We start from the raw sequence: 20,064 nt of genomic DNA on the forward strand, positions 1-20,064 counted from the left end.
TCCAGTTCAATTCCTTCTTGTTGCAAGGCTGCATTTCAGTAAGTAACACAAAATGACTGCAATCAAACTCTACCTTCCTGCAGGAAAACGAAATTTTCAGGTGACAAAATGACAACATCTGGCTTAAATAACAATTTGAAGAGGATATTCTAAGCTTACATTGCCAGACCCCTCTGGAAACACGGACTTTCTCACTGGTGGCATATGTAAGAAGCAAAATGCTATAAAATACTTTTTTTTTTTTTCTTTTCACATGAAGACTCTTGTAAGTGAAAGAGCCTTCCAAAAACTGCATGAAACTGAAGCACCCCAAGCAGTTAAAAACCATTCAGTTATTGCTACTTATAAGGCAGTTCAGATTTGGAAAGGATAACACCTGTGCATGTGAGATTTGGGGTCCCTTATAATGACACATGCAATGAATCCCTAAAATAAATAATTACAATATAAATAGGCTGTTCTCCTGTTTTCCTGAAGCTTAAGGAGATTTTTGTTCATGTAGGCCTGCTAAAATACGTACGAGCTGAGGTACTTGTTTTTGATACTAAGCTGAGTACACAGAGAAGCATAAATCAGATTTTTCCTCTTTGCTGCTGTTTTCCTCAGTCAGCTTTCCCATAATGCCTCTGCTGGAGCTGACAGTTGGATGCAGCACAAGACCCTGCTGGACAACTGTCAGGTTTGTTGAAGGATATTAAAGAGAACTTGATCATGTGTCAGCTCTCTTCAAAATACACTCACATTGGAAAAGTGATATATCTGTCAAAGCAAGGACTTCAGCATTTGGCAGAACAGGCCATTTTCACAAACAAAACTGTCCAATTACATTAGGGGGCATGAACTTCAGGTGTGTATGCCAGGGACAGAAAGATCTGCAGCCACACATCACAGACACTGTCTCCTTAAGCCATATGGTTGGATGTGGGCTGCATCTCAAGCATAGTTTCTTTATGCTTCATAGATTAGGAATTAATTTAAAATTATCAGAAACATAAATTGCTGCTTTGAACTTCTACATGAACTTTTTTTTTTTTTTATTTCACTGAAGGCTGCCAAGAATTCATTTTAGGAGAGAGAGAGAGAGTGGAAAATTTATCAAGTTTGATTAGATGATTAAGAACTAAGCTATGGAACAGAAATGCTTCTTTCTTGTTTTGTTTTTTAAATGCTTTTAGGAAGACTAGTGTGAGTTTTGATTAAATAGCATCATTGGTTAGGAAACAAATTGTGCCTGAGAGAATAACAGCAAAGGCTTTTTCTTGGAAATATGTTATAGTTGAGTTTAGGTCTTTCTTGGCTCACACAGAAATGCAGACATTTGGTGGGAGTGAGCTTTCAAGTTGAAACCACTTGTATCACACACAATATCCTGTGTGTGGGGAACTGTTACATCTAAGTTCAAGAAAACCATCAAGATTCAGTGATGAGGATGGAAACTGTCTTGATCACATTGTTTATGCCAAAATGCTCATTTTTTGTGTATAAGAAATTTCAGGCTTCATCTGTGTGTGGAGGTAAAGCACTGCAGTGTAGTACAGAGTCATACAGTCTTTGGCAGGCAGAATTTACAAAGGATGAGCTCAGTTTTGGGAGTAGTCTTAAGAGATCCTAAGGTGAATTTACCTTTTTTTAGCTTGTTTGCAACTCTACTTAAGAGCTCTCAACATTTGTGGAACCTTTTAAATATAAATTATGATAAGATTTCACAATGGAAATGTGAAAACCATGACATTAAGTTTCTTATTTCAACTAAACATCTGGGCTAAATTTTATGACTTTTACCTTGTGCAATCCCATCAAAGGCTGTTCATTGAAATGACAGCTCTCAATATTATTTTTTCTCCCATTCTTTCTGAATTTGCAGAAGCAAAATGCCGCTTTCATTAGGAAAATTATTTATTTCAAATGAAAATAGCAATTCTTCTTTCTTCTCCTCTGGGACAGGGAATTCCACATGAACTCAGTTCCAGGAGAACAAACACCTCTTCTTTGTGTCCTGGTTATGATGTGCTTCCTTAGGCAAGCTCAGGAGCAGGAAAACTAACATATAGTTATAAGGGTTTTTTGGTCAAATTAAAGAAATAAATATGTAAATATACATCCACTTATCCATACTCTCCATTAGCAAAATCATCCTTTTTCTTTACTTTGTCTTCACATGCTCTGTGAAAAATGATGTCTTTTTACAATAAAAATAACACACAGCTGCAGAAATATCTGGTTTTAAACCTTAGTGGGGACAAATCTCAGAGTGGTTTGCTGTGAAGTTTTTGGGCAAGATTGACAGTGTGCCTGTAACAGTCTGAGTTCACCAGCTGCTTTGTAGCAACTACTGGAGGTTGTGAATTAGCCATGTGTGCTTGCAGGATAAGCAGAAAAGCCATAATAGTTTTTGGTTTCTTGGGCCATGAAAGCCAATGTAGGTGAATAGCTCTATACCTTCTTTTTGAGGCTCTCTTCAAATATTTAGAAAAGATATTTTTGCAGTACTAATTGCATGTTTTCAAGATTGCTTTCATTCACAGCTAGATTTGTCTTTTTTTTTCTTGTGAGATCTCTGGAAAACAATAGAAAGAACCCTCCCTTGTCTCCACCTAGTCTTTTGTGTCATTGCCCTGATGGATGTAACCCACATTTTGAGAAATAGGCACTATTCTGTGTTATTACATTTGTTTCAAAATCCTCCTCTAAAAGTAGCTTAATTTCTGTAGAGCTGACATAATGATTGATAGGAATTTCTACATCACAGTCAGTAATCCTTAAGAAACTAAATACCTAAGTGGAAACAGTTGTAGCAAGAGCTTTTAACTGTATGTCCATGATAGCTGCACAGTAATGTGGTGACATGTCACCATGACAATGATGTGACATGTCACCTCACACAATGACATGTGACAGCCGCAGAGTAACTCTGGCACTAGGGGATAAATCACAGTTTGTGTGGAGCTGCTCTCTGCTGCTGATCCAGTTCTGGGACAGACACAGCACTGCTGATTTCTAATTAGCCCCAAAACCTCACTGCTTCAAATCCACTGGTGGGGTGGGTGATGAGGTTAAGAGAGATTTGAGGGAGGTGGGCTTATTTGTGTAGAAACCTTCAGCATAGGGCTGGCATAGGGGTTTTCTGCTGCTCTGCAGCAGGGCCATGGGGAACTCCAGGTGGGGACCCACATCTGTCACCCCCTGGCCATGTGCAGGACATCCAAAGGGCTCAGGAGTGGATCTGTCCTGATTCCTTTTTTCCCAGCTCTCCATGAGTCAGAGAGGATGCAGGGATGAAGGGCCATGGGCAGCTCTGCTGGGGTTGAGGAGCAGGAGCTGGTCCTTGCCCTGAGTCAGCACAGCTGCTCTGAGCTTTGGTGGGTCCTGGGGGAGCTGGGCTGCTCCTCTGAGTTTTCACAAATTACTGCAGTTCTTAATTCTTTTAAAAGAAAAAAAATCCCATCTCTCCCCGTCCACATTGTGTCCTTCCCATCCCTGTGGTGCCTGTAGTCTTGGAAGATGAGCTCTGGGGGAGACCTTCAAAATTTTTAGTGTAATGAATGTGGTGAGTGGGTTAAGATTTTTGGGTTTTATTCTTTATGAGAGTCCAGTCCCATTCATGTACTATATACTTGGAGTTACACCTGAAGATCAGTGTTTATAAGAAGAGTAAGCTCTATTATGGGTGTTAAGAGCTGAAGGAGATGCTGAGATGCTTGTGATGCTGACCTCTGCAAATCTGGCACCCAAGGCATCCCTCCCTGTGGACCCAGCACTTCACGCAGCTCAGAGCTGTAAGGAGTTGGGAATAATCTGGATGGACTGACACAAGCAGTCATGCTCAAATGTAAGCCAGAATTACAGCCGAGTTTATTACAGTGTCCAAGCTAACACACTGTGAGTCTCAGCTGCAAATGGGGGCACAGCAATGGGAAAATTCAGCTTTATAAATTTTAGAGAGGCACTGAATTTTGCCAGTCTGGCTTGCAGGGTGGGTGCAGCCATTCTGTGAATATTAGCACTCATGCCTGCAGTAACTTAGAGTTTAAAAAAATGGATTAAAAGGCTGCTATCAGGCTGTTGTAGCTGGTTCATTATAGCAAATTGTTTTCACTCAACCCCAGAAAGCCAGCCTGAATATGGTACTGTAGCCCATATATGAGGTGGGAAAAGAGGAGCACTTTGTTCTGGTGTAAAAATTTCCTATGCTTTATTTTTTTGTGTAGTGAAGCTTCTTCAGTGTAATTCTTCAGTGTTGGGTAATGTTGTCTACAGGGGAAAATATGGATTGGGTTTGTTGCCATGGGTGTGTCTGTGTTTTATGGAATCACATAAGGGTTAGAGTTGGAAGATTTAAAGATCACCTTGTTCCAAGCCCCAGCTGAGGGAGGGGATGCCCCTCACTGGATTGTGTTGCTCAGGGCCCATCCAGCCTGGTCTTAAATACTTCCGGGGCTGGAGCATCCACAACTTCCCTGGACAACCTGTGCCAGGACCCCACCAGCCTGTGAGTGCTTTTGGACCCCCATGGTCCTCACAGCAGTGTTTTGAGAGAAGCTTTGCAGCAGCGGGGGAACTCTGCCTCCCCCTGCCCAGGCTGGCACGGGGGAGATGCTGGGCTCTGCACTGCTGCCAGGACACATGCAGCTCTGGACACACATACACACACAGTTTCTTATTATCCAAACTACTTGGCAGTCCAAAAGTACCACCCACCTGAACCTGAATTCAGCAGTGTGTTTAAAGTACATCTGAACCGCTTTTTTCCCCCCAAATTTTCAACTATAACATTTAAAATACTTTCTTTAATTGTCAATATAAAACATATTGCATATATGAATAGCCCCTGAAGTTCTTGTAATTTTGTTTTATTGGCATATATGACACATATGTAGTAGTATTTACTATTCAGAAGCAGCAGAACATATCCAAACTTTGCTGGGAAACTTTTATACCTCTTTTTCTCTTTCCCTCCTCATCTTTCTATCTGTATAGGAATCATGACAATAGAGAGCTCCACTGCCAGTACAATTTCAGCTTCACAGTAACCTCAGCTGACGTGATGATTTGAGATATTCATGGTTATGGCTGTGTCAGGCTCTTCACAAGCTTCACTTAGTGGAAGAGCTCCTCCAGTTGACAGATGACTTGCCAGAAAATACAAGGGGATCTTAAATTTTAGTTCTCCCTCTGCTTTGTTCCATAATTTAATCTCTTAATTGGCATGCAGAGTATGTCCCTTTATTTAATGAGCTGTGTGGTGACCTACACTGGGTTTTAGTAAAGATCTTGATGCATGTGATGCTCAGCTCCCAGCCAGAGCTAAAGGCTCACCATGTGAGAGCTCAACAAGTGCTGGGAGAAGGTGAGTGAAGAACAAAAAAAATAAAAAATCAAGGTTAAAAGAAGTAAGACTTTTTACTAAACTTCAGTTATAAGACCTGCTCTTTTAGTAATGTGAAGAGACTGAAAGGCTTACAGATTTACCTGGGTATCCCTGAGTTGAAATGGTGTGAGGGGAAAAGCTTGTGTGTCTGTGCAAGAGCTGAAAGCTCAAATCTTTCAATCCTTCTTTCGCCACAATCTGGGTTTGTTCCCCAATACAGTGTGTACCTGCTGAATCTTTGCTTCAGACCAGTATCTCCACCAGAAGTGGATTTTACCTTTAAAGCAATCAGCAGCAATGTCAGAACATGGGGGGTCCTTTTGTTCTCCTGGTTGGGCCGGTGGTTCCGAGCTGAAGGGAGGGGAAGTTTACAAACAGACAGATTGTGGTGCCCCCATTTTGTGCTGCAGAGCTCTGGAGAAGCAGAAAGTCCCTGATGGACTTGTGAGAGCCCTCACAGAGAACCCTGCAGGTCCCGGAGCTGCTGCAGGGCACACAGGCTCTGGGCACCCTGTCCTGGCCCAGCAGCACTGGCACCTGGAGAGTTGAGGGGGAGATGCTCCCTGCTTGGGCACAAATCTCAGAAAAGGAGCCTGGCAGGGATTTTAAGAGCTTTTTTCATTGCTCCTGCTCTCTCCAGACACAAGGAGTCCCAACAAGGGTGTAAAGACTGTTGAACTCCATGTTATATTCACAAACTCTATGCTTGAAAGCAAAGGGATGACCCAAAGTTTTAGGTGTGAGCCTATAAAGCTGGGAAATAGCAACCTCCTGAAATGATCTTTGCTGTGGAAGCTGAGCAAAATCTGCTTGGTAAGCAAGCACTCTAAAAAAGTCAAAGCATTAGGATGGTTTAATTGGCTTAATTTACTTCCTGTTACTTTAAAATATGCCTGTTTGAGCCTTGACATTACAGCACTTCAAGATGCTCCCTCTCTGATGCTGCATCAAAGCAGTGGTGAAGCAAGACGGGCTGTAGTTTAAAGTGGCAGCTCTAAAAATTATGGTTCTCCTCTTGCCCTCCTTAACTCCCAGCAGCAAAATCCCAGCCTGATTAGCAGACTGATTTATTTTACATAAAAATAGTAATCTCCCTTTTTGCTCGTCTCCTCCCAGTTGGTGAATTCCATTCCTGACATCTGCAATTTCATCTGGATACTGTTTTATTTTTTCTCCACACCCTACCTTCAATGCATATCCAATTGCTGGGTGCTGTTAAGTATCTGCTATATTTCACTGCAGAAGTGGGTGCATTTGGATGATGAATTGAATATTTCCTATATATGAATAATCTTCAATATCCTGCTTATATCCTTTGGGGTGAAACACATTATGGGTCACATTTTAAAACTGTTTAGGTGCTTTGTTCAAATCAGGCATTTAAATAGCTTTGAAAATCTTTCCTTCTGATGCTGACTTTTATTTATTATTACCTCGTCACAGTTTCTAATTCAATTAATTAATTTTATGCCACAGTAAAGGAGAAAGATTAAGACACATTTAGTGTGAAGTCTTCTACCCCTCAGTACCCCAGGATGAAGGCCATCTCAGGGGTGTGCTGGCCATGGCAGTGCAGAGCCAGGCCCAGAGGAGCAGCACGCTGTGGGATAGCAGGGAAATGCTGGCAGGGCAATATTTTCTTTCCTCTCTGCATTCCTATGGTTCTCATGAGTGAAGGAAATTGCTTTGCCACGCTTCCTATCAAACAAAGTTCGCTCACTCAGGTTTCAGGGCTGGTGAAAAATCTTAGAAGATTCAAAATGATTTTTGTCAAGCCTCCAATGTTTGATGTTTTGATGGAGCGAGGGGATTTGCTTGATCCTGTCTTCCTGAGGTCTGGACCATCAGTGCATCCTGGTGTCTGTAACCAGGCCCTTTGTGCCTCCACTCTGGATGCCAGAGGTGGCTCTGAGGGGCAGGAGTTTGCCACCTCAGGGGGGAATAGGCAAAACAGGGGCCCTGGTGCTGTGCTAATTGAATGCTGTTCCCTTTGAAGAGACCATACTTTGGCAGGATGATGTTTTCTTCCTCTTCTCCCATTAAGTTCAAGTGATTTTCCAACGCTCTTTCTGCTAAAGCATAGCTGGACCTTAGGCTAAAGCAAGGATGAGCATTTTTCTCATCCTGCTTTCTAATAAGCTGAGGTGAACTTGTGGAAAGCGCCTTGAAGACTCTATTGACTGGGAGAGAATCACATTTCATGTTTGCTGAAATACTCTGTCACTCCCTCACGATCAGAATGACATTGGAGATATGAACGAGGTCATCCAACTTGCCAAACATTTCTGAAAAGAGAGTGAAAAATGCTTTCCTTTTCAGAGGGTACTTAGGGGTGAAAAGGTGGTGAGCAGGAGCTCCTGGAATCCCTTCCTTGTGGAGGGGAAGTTTCAGGAGCACAGGGTGAGGGATCTGGACCTGGGTAGGTCTGGTTGAAATGCTTTGTGCATCCCCAGAGGATGAGGGAGAGAAAAAGGGGGAGAGGCTTTATATCAAAACCAGGTGATCTTTGTCGAGTATTGAGCTGAAAGTTTTGCTCAGCATTAATCATACTAGAAACCAATTTTCATCCTACTGTATTACAGATCTCAGGAAAAAGGGCATTTGGAAAGAAGAAAAATGCAAGGGAACTCGACTGAGGTATTTAATGCTGGGAGTATGCAGTGAAAACTGATCAGTTCTTCCTTTCCGTGTTAAGTCCTAATATAGCAACAACCTGTCAGTCACTGAAATTAATGGGAGGTACATTTAGGACAAATGAGAGGAAATCTTTCTTCACCCAGCATGTCCCCAGCCTCTGAAATTCACTACCACAGAAGATCATAAGGACCACTAGTGGAGCTGGAAAAGCTACAGAGGTTTACATCTAAATACCATCACTTAGACTTGTTAAAACAGGAGTGATCTAACCACATCTCATGTTCAGACTCTGCAGTGATCTTTGAACTGACTGCAAAAAAATTTGGTCCTGTGGGTGCTCCAAGATAGCAGGCAGATCTACTGTTCTCAGATATTTCCATGGTTTTGTTATTTTTGTGGCTTCTACAGTTGAGTTTCATTTTTTACTGTATGTTTTCCCTTTATAAGCCATTGGGGTTTTTACAAGATGGCTGATATTTGCTGTTAAACTTTCATTTCCCAGGAAGTTTTTTTGCTTCATGCTGTAAACACCTGCATGAAAATTGAATATAGATGCTAGAGATTGATAGGCACAACTGATTGCTGTACCAAATGAGAATACCAAGCCCTTAGACACTGTGAGATCAAATTGATGACCTGTAAGAAATAAGTTCTGATTAAGAAATACCAGGTTGAGAGAAATTCCTGAAAGCAAGGAGACAAGGGAAGATGAAATACTTTTGAGAGTGAATGATGAAGTTGCTGGTTATGAGTAATTTTGAATTCCCTTTACAGTCTGTTACAGTACATCAGATATATGGCTGATCAGAAAAAATCCTGCATTGTGGCCAGGGATGTGTCAGCACTTGGGTGATTAGTAAAAATTTGTGTTTGTATTATGGCTTTTCTGCATAGGCAGGTACTGAATATTTACCCCTTCTCTTTTCCTGACTGCTCCCTCAGCAAAGGAGCATCTTTGGACATTCCACGTTCTTAGAGAAAACATTACATTATTGTCTCCCTCAATAATAGCTCAGGTTATCCAGGACATCTGTCTGGGATATGGTGAAATTTAGAGTATTGCTTCAAAAGAACTCCCTGAGGGGAGCTTACAGATGTGTTTTGGGGCCTGGTTTTGAGAATCTGGCCCTGCAGACTCCTATTGGCCTAAATTGTGAATATCTGACTGGAGCCACAAAGGCCAGTAGGACTTCTTGCATGACTAAGTAAGAAATTATTTGCAGGGCTGAGCTGTTACTCTTTGGTAAAGAGGACTCATCTCTCCCTAGGTGGGCTGTGAGCCCTCTAAAAGCCAGACCGTGTTTCACATTTCCAAAAACAAAGGCTCTGTCAGTGCACACTCATGACTCAGTGCCTTTGTGTGTTACAACTGGCAGAGCAAAAACCCCAAGGGCTGCAGGGGTAGGTGAGCAAACCTGATTTTTTCTGATGCCTCTTTGTACCTTTACTTGCCTTTGCTTTGGTACACTGCCTGTCCCTCCAGCTGTACCTCTACAGCAGGAAAACAAAGTGGTAAATCAGGCTTTGATGACTTCTGGAGAAGGTGCCTGCATCTGAATTTTGGTCTCAAAAATGGCTTAAGAGGATTACAAATTGAAGATAAGTTCCTTTACTCTGATATGGATTTTCGTTTGATTTTTACTTTATGTTTTCAAAAAGAACTGTCAGTGTGTTTGTTCAACTGAGTATATATGATGTTATAATTGTTTTGTTTAGTACTGTAAATATTATGTGTGATTAATCTTGTTCATGCTGGAAAGGTATTTGAGTTTCTTACCAGCCAGTATATGTTTAAGGTTTGCTTTATTTATGTGGAGAAAATGACAAATACTGTAGCTGAGGAAACAGAAGAAAATGAGAGTGGTGCACTAAAAAAACCCTGAGGTTGGAAACTGGGGGAGCAGTGCTGCTGTGCTGTGCTCTGGATTGGGGTGACACTGCGTTGTGAGGGTCAGAGCTAAAGATTGCTGGCAATTGTCACATCCAACCTACGATAACAGAGAAACTAACAGGAGCCTGAGGAGCAGGATGTGACCCTAAAGGCTAAGGAGAATAAGCCAGAGAGCCTGCAGGAGACGTCTTCCCCAGAGTTTAAATCTTTTGTAAATAGCTTGTTCCATCACAAGTACTGATATCATGACCCTGAGCTATTGAAGTTGCTGCTTTCAATAGATCCTGGAGGCTCCATTAATACTGCTAGATCATTCACACAAGATGACATGATATTCCTTTCCTTCCCTTCTTTTTTCTTCTTTTTTTTTCTTTTTTTTGTACTTCCTGAGCAGTCTGCACTTAGGAAAAAAAAGAAAAAAACCCCAACCCAACCAGCCTTCTCCAAGAGAGCATCTACTTAAAATGTAATAATAAATTGTACCCCATTAGGGTTAAAATAAACACAGCTACAGCCCTGCCATACTTTTGGGAAACACCGCTGTTCTATTTTATTTTAATACTGCAGGACTGTTTTGCTCTCACTCCACACCAGCCTCACAAATCACCAGTGCAGTGCTCTCACTAACTTGTCTGTATTATGTTCATTTTCTGGGTGGCAATAAATATTAGAATAAAATAAACTAAAGACTGCTGGCTGGGGCTCTGTTAGCTATCTTTATGGTTTCCACGGCAGCTGAATGACAGCTCAGGCTGGAAGCAAGCGGCCCCTTTTCACCAAGTAAATTTAGCCTTGGGAAGGATGAACATCTTCTAACTCTTGAGCTGTGATGGTTGATGCCAGTCAGTAAATCAGTCAGATTTTAATTATCGGACACATGACAGGGAGCAGTGACAGGCGGCAGTCCGCTGGAGAGCATTCCTTCAAAGCAGCTTTAAAAACACAGCAGCACTTGAAGAGGAAAACCAAGTGAACAGAACACAGTCACAGCTGAATTGCAGGACATTAATAGCATGATGGAATTCCCTTCCTAATAATTTTAACTGCTTCTTGGCCACAGCCTTCCCAGCTTAACGCAGCTTTACTGGGAATTTATTTTTTTTCTAACCTGCCTTTACACAGACCTGTGGTTTTTAATAGAGTTTCACACAGTTACTTGCATAAGCAGCTGTTTGGTGCAAAGAAAGCAGTGACAGATTTATAATGCAGCAAAACCTGCTAATTGGATAGATGAAATTGCATTTCTGACAGTGGCCCCTCTATGAAAATTGGTAACATACCTCACAATGATTTGCATATGTAAGAACTTGATTATTTATGATATTTTGCCTTTTATGTTGATCCTATGATTAATTCTTGGGTAATTACCTACAAACACCTCCCTGGAAGCCTCTTTAGATAATACGGGCTTGGTGGTTAGTGAAAGGTTATGGGAATTTTACAAAATCTATTTAGACAATTCTCAGGATATTTAGAAACACTTTATAGTTTCAATGTGTATTTGGGGGAAACTGGGGGATTACTATACATTAGCTAGATTTTTTTTTTTTTAAGAGCCATTAAGGGAATCAAAGTCATCTTTGGAAAATATCACTGAGCTAATAAAAAGCTTAAGAGAAAACAAAATAATTATAACAATAATATCAACAACAACAAAGCTCTTCAAAATATATTCCAGAGCTACCTTTGCAAATGGGCAGCTTGCCATTATTTGTTAATTGCAATACGTGAAAAGGAAACTGAAGTGTGGCCTTAAATTGTTCTGCTGTTTCACTTCCCTGGTTTAAGTTCATTTGGGCTCTTGAGAGGCAGCCTCTGCTCAGGCTGGGTCCCATGGGGCACTTGAACCTTTCCCATGTTCCTGCTGCCATTGCACACCTGGGAGAGCCTGTCCCCACACACAGACCCACCCAGGGCACCAACAACACAGCCCAGCTCACAGCACAGCTTAAACCCTGCTAAGAGTATGTGGGGATGTGAAAACAAAACCAGTGTTTGACTTTATTCTCAGTGAATATCAATAATTTTTCAGTGAGTAACCCACAGCCAGACTCTCATAGTCCATGCTTTAGGATTGGGCCTCTCATCTTCTATGAAAATAAATGTCTGTTCTTCTGAACCAAAAATCACTGAGCATCTGTTAATGAATCCCTCTTCCCAGTGGGAATCATATTGTGCACTTAAACTCTGAGTAGTTTTTGATTTTCTAGGTTAGGCTTCAAAAATAACTTTAATTTCATTGCTTCTATGGGAAGAGCTTCATAATAGGAATGCAGGTTTCCAACAAGTACATAACTGCTCAGCATTGTTGGAATTTCTTGGTAATCACCTTCACAAAGCTAAACAGCTTCATTTTTATTATTTGTTTTATAAAAGGAAATCTGTAGATTGTCAAATGTTCCGTTTTCCTTGTTTTGTTTTGTTTTGTTTCTAAAAGAAACAGAGGAAAGGAAAAGTAGCTTTTTTTTTTTTTTCCAATGCCTTTATTTTCTAGTCAGGTAATTCAAACATCCTCCCCAGGTGAGAGGAACAGAGGCTCAACCAGTGCCAACCCAAAATGGGTTTCTCAGGTGCTTGTCAGCTTCCAGTTGTCCATAGTTTTTAAAGTGTGGAACATGGAATTAGTCCTGTTTAAATGAACCATGAGCCAAGGACAAGGATCAGGGCCTGTTGAGCAGGGCACTGCCCTGCATATTCTGATAACTTAGCATTCATGGGTCTGCTGCTTTCCCACCCTTTACTCCAGCTCTGTACCTGTACTCCAGCTGCTCACCTTCACTGGAACACAGTCAGAAATACATGAAATACTTCCTAAATGCTGCTTTCCCAGCAAAGCTACTGCTGCAATTGCTGTAGTGACATTTTCTTCCTGAAGATGGGAGGGGATGCAGGTGTGTGCTGGGAAAGACATCATCCTGCTGATGAGGAATGGGGACGGACGAGACCTGGGAAGTGTGGCTCACTGTCAGGGTGTTTTTAGGAGAATGGACCATGCCTCATTTGATTCCATTTGATAATCAGAATGTATTTGAGGCTGGAATTAGTGAAACCTAGAGCAGAATCTGGACCTCATGTCCAGATCGATAGAGCATATTCATCTAGTCAGGATGAGTTGCTTTATTATGTTATTGAGATGTATGAACAGGTTATTCAGGTGACTTAAATAGTAAGCTGTAATTTCTACAGAAAACAGAATTTGTAAGCAGACAGCAATATATGCCAGTGTTTTACTGTGATTATTAAATTCTGCAGGAAATGCACCACATAATCCCTACCTTTTGTGGTTTTTTATTTCTGTGTGAACAAGGGGATGTTATGGCTGCAGACAAAGAAAGAATCATCCAGCACTGAGTTTGATGGAAAAAACCCCACCTCCTTTATAAGGCAGCACCTCCTGGCTAGGGGACAAATAACCCAGATAAAGAAACAGCCCTCTCAGGAAGATGGGAAGGCAATGAAACCACAGAAAGCAGATGAACTGAGATTTTTGCTAGCATAAGTCACCATAGCTTCCTTCACTGGATGGAATCTGCTGGAGATATTTTACTGAGAATTTTACAGATTTCAGAATAGAAAAGCCAGTAGAACTTAGAGGAGATTCCACATATTATTGGAAGCCTATGACATCCAGAAAAGATAGCTTTCTATAAGCAGAATTTAATATTAAAGAAGGTTTGTGTGGATTTCTAAGGTAAACACACTACAGTGAATGGCAAAGTGATATTATTCACTAATACCAGATAAAAGATAAATTATATCATACCAAATATGACAACCAAGTCCTCTCATTACAGGCAGCATTTTCACAGTTGTATTTTTCTATTCCTGGGGTTTTAGTTGACAGTGAAATATATAATCATATACTTGAGTATTCAAAGAACCTGCTTATGATTTGCTTTTCCTCATCTGTGAAAAGAGAAGGTTTTCTGGGAGTTTTTCTTCTCTTATTGCAATATTTTGCAGTAGATAAGGAGAGGGAAACATGGGAAATCTAAGATTAAGCCTCTAATTTAAACGATAGTGTGCCTAACTGCCAAAATTAGAATAGAATTTGAGATATCCAGAGAAGGTTTGGTTTAGAAATAGGGTCCAGGAGCAATATCTGCATACAGATTTAGGTCTGAGCTTCTCTCAGATCCCAATCTTCTCCAATGTGTTCTGGAGAGGGAAGAGGAGGGGGTCACAGTTGCACTGGACTGTTCCCTGCTGCAGAGGGCAGGGTGACAGCCAATGCCCCCGACAGGGCTGATGCCAGTTATCCTGACCTTGGTCCATTCCATTGGCCAAAATGGGCACAGATATTACCATTTTAATAAGGATTTCCATCATGAATGCAAATGCTCAAGACACCCAGTAAAGGTGGTCAGGGCCCACATCTGGTTAACAAAATGTTTCCACTGGCTGTCACTCAGGTTCTTCACTTCATTGTTTTCCCTTGCATCTCTGCCTCTTTAAAATGTTCTTGGGCTAAACGTTCTTAATTAACAAAGTCAAATAGTTAGTATTAACTAATTAACTAAGTTATTATTAACTAATAGTTAGTACTAACTAAGTCTAATAGCCCTTGAGAGGTAGAAGCCTTCTTCACCCACCACTACCACGGAGCTGCTCTTTTAATAGTGAGTAAGAAAGCTACTGAGTTGTCCTGAGCAGGAAATAAACACTATCTCAGGCACTTGGAAGCTTAGGTAGACAGAGAAGAGCTGGAGAGTGTCCAGAAGGCTGCTGCACAGAGAAAACCACCAGCAACTCTGGTTTACATCTTATCTGAAGGCTTATTCCATTAGCAATAAAGTTCCTCCCTTCATACCATGCTTGGTCATATTGGCCCATAAAAGAAACATGAGACCTCTTGAATCACTCTCCCCATTTCCTGCAGCACCCAAGTGTGTTTTGGAGAGACTCTCTGCAGATGTAGGCTGGCCTCCACACCACTTCAACCTGAATTATTAAAAAGTCTTAAGACATTAAAAATCACCTTGGCAAATCCAAAGCCAATCAGCGACTGAAACTAGAAATTTCAAGTGTTATTGCCAGCCTCCAGTACAACAGTTCAAAATGTGTCTCCTGTCTCTGGCTTTATCAAATCAATGACTTTACTCGTTCCAGGATAATCTGCTTGACAGCACTGGGAAGGATGAAGTATCTGTGAGGCTGCATTTAGCTGGGGCAATTTAGCATTTAGCTCAGCCAATGTGAGCTCAGCATTTGTACTTTTGAGAAATGGAGCTGAGCTTTTCTGGTTCTTAACAGGACAAAGACCACCCCTGTTAACCCAGGCAGCAGAGAACTTTTGGGAGGTTTAAATTTAGAGTGTGAACATGTAATTGTGCAGTGGTAACTCCACTTACTACAACATTAGATGGTGGAATGCCAGGGAAAATGGCTGGAATTGCAGGAGTCTTCTGCCCTCTGCAACCTGTACACAGTCACACTGAAGTGCATGGGGACAAGGTGGTGGCGCACCTACAGCAGGAAAATATCCACCCTATTCTGTCCAAAAGAAAAGGATTTAAACTTGTCTATTGCTATCATTAAAGCAAAAACTTTGCAGGAGCAAGAGCAATTGTGAGCTGCAGAACTTTCTGTATACCTGAGCATTTAGAATGCTTCCAGGACAGAAATAGGTGCCAGAAGCTGTCTGATATATTTTTGGGTGGCATTAAATTAGTTTCACTAGCAAAAAAAAAAAAATATTTGGTAGAGTAAACTATATCCATCAATGGAAAAGAAGTGGTCAGATGGGAGAAGAGTATAATGTGACTGGCTTAGGCAAAAGGCCCTTTTTCCCAATTACAATTAATTTCAGTGGACTTGGGCCTACAAGCCCCTGGCCTTGGGCACTTTTCACATCATAACAGTTGTGGGGAGGGAAAATGCAGAGATGAAATGCAGCCATTCAAAACTAGCCCAAAGCTGTTCTAGCAAATAGACAGACTTTTCTCATTTTCATGAAACCATTGAATATATGAATTTCACTGGATTCACTTTCTTGTGCCAAAGAAGTCAACATAGTTCATCCTGGCATGTTCAAAATTGGAAGGATCTGATTGACAGAAGAGGGAGATGGCAGATTCAGAATATTCAAATCTTGCTGTTACACAGTTCACTGCAATACAAAAGATACACACACAAAGAAATACTGCTGACAGTCCATCCATTGCAGTGTGCCCTATGCACTTTACATTCCCTCTAAAATATTTTTTGTGGCTTTCTGTTTTATTGCCTCATAATTATCTTTTAAACTTCATATTATATTTTCATATTTTGAACTGGATTCCTCATGGGTCATTCTTTAAATTTAGAGCCATGCAGTGCTTTTCTTCTTTTAGGGAAGATATCTAACTCTATTTTCTTTTCCAGAAAAAGTCTCTCTCAATAAGTTTTATTTTTTGGACTGTGTCCAATAATACAGCTTACCTCAAATCAAGGGTGTTTCTTGAGAAAATGTGGAATTAAACTTGGAACTAACAGGAAACAAACATATGAAAGCCCAATAAAGAGTCTTTGACTAATCCCAGACTTAAATATTGCACTGAAGCATGGTATACAGATATCCAAATTATCCTTAAACAAACTGGGTCATTTTAAGGGAGGAGTCATCCCCTGCCCATGGGGATGTGATCCTTCATACATGTTCTTTACTCTATTTTCTACAGAATAAATGCCCTAAGATTTGCCAAAATCCAGAGAATGGGCTGAGCCCTGAGAAAACAGCCAAGTTGTTTTGTGAGGCTCAACAAAGCAGCGCTATTTGAGGTGAGAGAGGTGCTCGGTGTGCCCCTGAGACAGTGTGGGGCTGGAACACACCACAGCCCCTCTCAGAGCTCCTGTCTCTGTGGGGACCCTTCCCCATGCAGCTCAGTCTGCAGCTCAGGGAGGAGCAGGGCAAACCTCTGGCTCCTGTTTGTTCCCTTCTCCTCCTCCCCAGTGCATCTGCTCAGCGAGTGTTTTGTTGTGAAGGTTTTTAATAATAAATAGGTACAATTCTGTGTCTTTCTGTCAGAGAGGGCCACATCAAAGTCAATACCTTGCACTTATTGCAGAGATTGGTGTTGACCCCTAGCTTCTGTGAGGTTTCATTCAGAGCCCCTTCCTGTGGAGAGCTGGTATGATTAGACCTTTGCTGCTCTTCTTTATGCAGGAGACATGGAGAACTTCCCTGGGCACTCCCCTGAGGAGGAAGCGTGATGCACCCATGGTGACCACCAGCCTTAAGAGGAGCACAGCTGGGAGATGAACTGATCCTCCACACTCCTGTCAATGCCTGCGAAAACTTCAGGTGCGATTCTGGCAGAGAGCTGAATGTGAATTCAGGAATGAATTCCCATTCTAGGACATGCAGGGAAGCAAACAGCTGGGAAATTCCCAGATTTCTGTTAAATCAAAGATCTGTTTATTGTGGACAAGAAAAACATTTATTTATTTATTTATTTAGTTAGGTTTTTTTTTTTTTTACTCCAGGTGAATGAGAAACAAATTTCATCCCAATGCAGGCAGTGCAGGCAATCTAAGCTTTAGGAGAACACACATATATATTCCTTTGATTCTGCCCTCAGCTGACCACACACTTTTTCCTAAAAGGGGGAGCCATGGTTGGGTTGGTAAAGATTTCAGGTAAGTTATGAAATTAGAGTCTCCATTCCTGCATTTCTTAGCTCTGAGGCACTCCCCAGGTAACTTGAGCCCCAGCAGTGGGAGGCCCCAAAGCTCAGCCCAGCAGATGATGAATAAATGGTGCCTGGATGCTGGCTTGGTAAGGAAAGCAGGTGAGCCCTGTCTGGGCCTGAGTTCAGCCAGAACGCTTCAAACAGGGCCAGCCAATACATCTTCTCATCTCCTGCTTTGTTTGCCATCAGGCAATTCTTCCTCAGGCTTTCTTGTGTTCTGCACAGCCCTCCATTTGAGCTGCCATTCTCTTTGGCAAGCTGCAGGATTTTCAAATGCAGGTTGCAGCAGGTACTTCCCAAAGCACACAGTGCACTCACTTCTGGGAACCCTTTGTAGCATGTGCTCTACTAAGGCCTAGCAGCTCTGGTTTGCCATTTCAAGCTTATGATTAAACATTTTATCTTAAGCCATCAAAAAAGCCCTCCTTACAAGACTAAATAGAACACTTCACATGAAACCTTTCCTATGAAAAGGAGGCTTCTGGATATGAGATATTCAGTAATTAATGCAGCTTGATAGAATCTATAAATGTACACTGTAGCAATGCTATTTGCTTTAAGTACTACTTTAAGCAGAAAAAGGCGATGAATCCCCCTTCCAGTGTCTGATTTTATGTTTAAGAGCTAATGAACTGAATTCTTCGTAAACATTGGCAAAAGATGCAAATGAACAGACAGATTCTCCAAATGCAAAGGGACACATGAGAAAGAGCTAATTTCACACAATTGACACTCTAACCTTTTTGGATCAGTGGAATTAGAGGCTGATTAATCTGCCATGATTAGCATTTATTGAAGCTTTTGACACTGCTGCATTGTTTTTCTTTTCCTTTTCTTTTGTGTCTCTGAGAGTTAACAGTTTATAATACATTTAACTACCAGTCCATCACCCTGACAGGGTCATAGCTTTCCTTTATGGACTTTTAAAATTAATAACAGACAGTTCTATTTTGACATGCCCTTGCTTCTGCTGCAGAACTCGGCTGTTTAATTGTAGAGCTGGCCTCTTGTGGCCAAATGCTCCCAATGTTTAGCAAGGGTTGAAAATATGGATGTTAGGAGAAAAACTGGCAGATGGCTGACAAGGCATTTTTACTCATAACACACCAGTAAAACTTTAACTCAGAAGATTTAGTGCTAGAGCTTTGCAGTCAGCAAGCTGCAGCCATATGCAGATTTTTTTTTCAAACTTCTAAACTGATGGTTTTGCAAAGTGTGCATAAGCAGCCTTTATTGATTATGATGTTAAAAATTGAAAGCGTCAGTATCATTTAGCTTGAGACACTTTTAAAGAAAAAATGAACATTCGTTTTCATTATGAATTCCTGATAGGCCAGACACTAGTAAGGTCTATGATCTTTATTTTTTAGAACTAAGGCATGAAGCACTCTTGCTGTGGTTTATATTTTTTTGTGTGTTTTTTTTTTTTTTTTTTTTCTAAAAAAAATGCTGTATACATGAATCAAACAGCACCTAACATATATACAGTAACTGTTGGTTCTTACACATTCACAGACTCCAGATGATGTCCCGACCCATGAAAGTGACTTGTTAGCTGGATATAAAATCACAGACACCATAAGCCTGGGTGATAGCTTCACAGCCCAACTTTCAGACACAAGTTAGTATTTATAACACTCTCAGTACCTATCTATCACTGCAAAAAGCGTGTTAAATAACTTTAAAGGCCTGACAAACCCACAAAACTAGGAAATGAAGATTTATTGGTGAACAGTCCATGAATTCATTCTATTGTGCCCAGGTGTTACGGCACACACTGCAATGACATATGTTTGCTTTAGTTAAACTGGGGAGTGATGCAAGTACATTATCACAGGTACCCTGCAGTGGCCAGGCAACCTTTTTTTCCACTAAATGAAGCCAAATGTTGTGCTTGGTCAGGAAACATGGTATAAAGTAGCTGGTTACTTACATCCTTTCTCTGTGTTTCTGTGCTACAGGACATTAATTCATATATATCAGCTAATTATAAGCATATCTTATACTAAAAAGCCAGAAACACGTTTTCCTTAGAAACTTAGGAAAAAAATTCATATAACTTAGTATAAACTCAGAAAGAACTTAACCAGATAATTTTTAGCGAGGCAAAATAAAACCAAAATAAAAATACATGTTTTTCACAGTCCATAGTGAGACAGCCCCTCTCTTTCCTAAAAAACATAAACTTGGTAGGAAAAAAAACCCCAAATGCGCATTTTCTAGTGCAGCTGAGCCTCGAATTTGTCCATGTAAAAAAACATTGGTAGGTAGAAGAGGAATAATTATGCATCTAAATATCTGTGCTCAAATGGATGAGCCTGCATTGGATGAGTGGCATGCAGGATGGTGCACTCCTTGCAGACACACCTCTTGCACTGGCCAGGGCAGCACTGCCTCCCCTGACAAAGTTTTACCTGAAATCCCTTTTAGGAAGATGCATTGGAGTTGGAATTCCCTTAAACCCTCAAGCACAGTGGTGCAATTATATCATAAATCAA

At 41.0% G+C, this 20,064-nt stretch overlaps 1 long non-coding RNA gene across 1 annotated transcript in view; it reads left to right on the plus strand.

Moving 5' to 3' along the window:
* The window catches only part of LOC141730809 (uncharacterized), a 70,627-nt gene that overhangs the window by 10,463 nt on the left and 40,100 nt on the right, over nt 1-20,064 (plus strand). The window contains exon 2 of the long non-coding RNA XR_012582487.1: nt 17,041-17,178. This is a non-coding gene — a long non-coding RNA (uncharacterized LOC141730809). The remainder of the gene's footprint in view (nt 1-17,040; nt 17,179-20,064) is intronic.

Source organism: Zonotrichia albicollis, chromosome 13 (assembly GCF_047830755.1).
Source record: "Zonotrichia albicollis isolate bZonAlb1 chromosome 13, bZonAlb1.hap1, whole genome shotgun sequence".
NCBI classification, from domain to species: domain Eukaryota; kingdom Metazoa; phylum Chordata; class Aves; order Passeriformes; family Passerellidae; genus Zonotrichia; species Zonotrichia albicollis.